The sequence below is a fragment of the Vombatus ursinus genome, unplaced genomic scaffold, assembly GCF_900497805.2.
Source record: "Vombatus ursinus unplaced genomic scaffold, bare-nosed wombat genome assembly UNPS02014816.1, whole genome shotgun sequence".
In the NCBI taxonomy this organism is placed as follows: Eukaryota; Metazoa; Chordata; class Mammalia; order Diprotodontia; family Vombatidae; genus Vombatus; species Vombatus ursinus.
The window spans coordinates 4,883,314-4,885,028 of record NW_020954594.1 but is presented as its reverse complement, the minus strand read 5'-3'; the positions used below and the strand labels follow the sequence as shown (position 1 = coordinate 4,885,028).

The 1,715-nt window shown below is 40.9% G+C and overlaps 1 pseudogene; it reads right to left on the bottom strand.

Annotated features, from left to right (window-relative positions):
* Nucleotides 1-511: 511 nt before the first annotated feature.
* Nucleotides 512-1,419, bottom strand: LOC114023169 (annotated as a pseudogene).
* Nucleotides 1,420-1,715: the final 296 nt, after the last annotated feature.

The window sequence follows — 1,715 nt, the reverse complement described above, 5'->3', positions numbered from 1 at the left end:
AGAAGCCAAGGGCAAAAGGTTCAGAATGGGACACATATTTTTGGACATGGCTACTTGTGTATTGGTTTTGCTAGACTTTGCTTATTTATTTATTACAAGATTGGTTTTTTGTTTCTTTAAGGATTTGTGCAAAAGAGTATATATAGCACTTAAGTACAAATGGGAGACATGATTTTAAAAATACTTAAACACAAATTTATAGTCCTACAAAAAAGTGTTTAAACTAAATGGTCTAAGTTGGTCTGCCTCCTTGGACCCACAGTAACTGTTATTTTCCCAAAAATCAATAGAATCAATATACTGAATCATCATCAGTTCCACTGTGTGAATAATGGATCACAATAAATGAGTCCTTTTTTCTAAGAGCTTTTTCTGCTCCTCTACAAACATGATCTTGCCTGGATAAAAAGATAACAGGAATTTCATGAAGGTCAATGGTCCAAAAGGTTAAATATGGTTAAGTATTCTACAGGATCTATATTCACTGGTTCCTTTCTTAGTTAGGATGTACTTAGATTACTTTCTTCAATTCATCATACAGGACAAGCATGAAAGCTCCACCCATGCCTCTAAGAACATTAGACCAGCACCCTTGAAGAAAGCTTTGCCACCCTCATCTTTAGCAATCTTCCTCCAGCAGCCAATTGTCCCAGTGTAGGTGATGTCAGCTCCTTTGTGCCCAGGCTGCAACATCATTTGCCACTTTACTGTATCAAAGGGATAAGACACCACACCTGCTTCAGCAGTCACTGTTTGTGTCATCATCCAACTTATCACAATGTGAATGTTCTTCAGATCCTGGAGCATACCTTTTGCTGTGTCATAGATTCCAAAGTAAGCTGCTCTATAGATAATGATACCCTGCACTGAGGCATTGAAACCTTGATACAAGCCATGGATTCCATCAGACTTGGTGATTTTCACAAGGCAATCTCCCAGGCCTTTGAATTCTCTTTCAGGGCCAGATTTCCCAACATCAGCTGCCAAGCGGGTTCTCAAAAAAAATCCAAGGGGTAGACAAAGCAGAAAGAAGAGGCACCAGCTGCATCACCAGAGGCAAGATTGCCAGCAGAATACCTCCAAAACTGTGTGTGCTTGTCCACTCCTCCCCCAAACACCTGCTTATACTCAGCCTTAAAGGCAAAGTTAAGGGCCTGGGTGGGGAAATGTCTGATGACATTTGCTAAGTTTCACTGCCAGAAGGAAAGCAGCAAAGCATCCCTTGTTCCTTTGGAATTTGGACTATACAATCTATTATGCCTTTGTATTGCTTATCTGCAGCAATTTGTTTACTTGCTTGCTGCACCTGCAATAGTATCTTAACTCTCTCAAAGGGGCCACAGCAGTCTTGGAGACAGCCACTGCAATGCCACTGGCCAGGAAGTTCTTGGTGAAGGAGATGGCCTGTTCCATCATGGTCACAGCAGGGAAAGGTGTTGGAGTTGAAGAAAGAAAGCTGGTGAGAGAGGGCCAAAAGCTGGGGAACTCAGTGCCGCCTGAACTGTCTCTATTTTCAATTGAGGAATGGGGGTTAGCAAAGTGGTCCCGAAAGGGGGGAAGGAAATTAACAATGGTTATCCCCCCCAAAAAAAAGAGAGCCATGGTAACATTTTTAAAAATTCACAGAAAAGAACAAATGAAAATTTAGAAGGAAGCACAGACAAGCAAGATAGTCTTGAAAGTAATGTGAAGAATTTATTACACTTTTTTTAAAG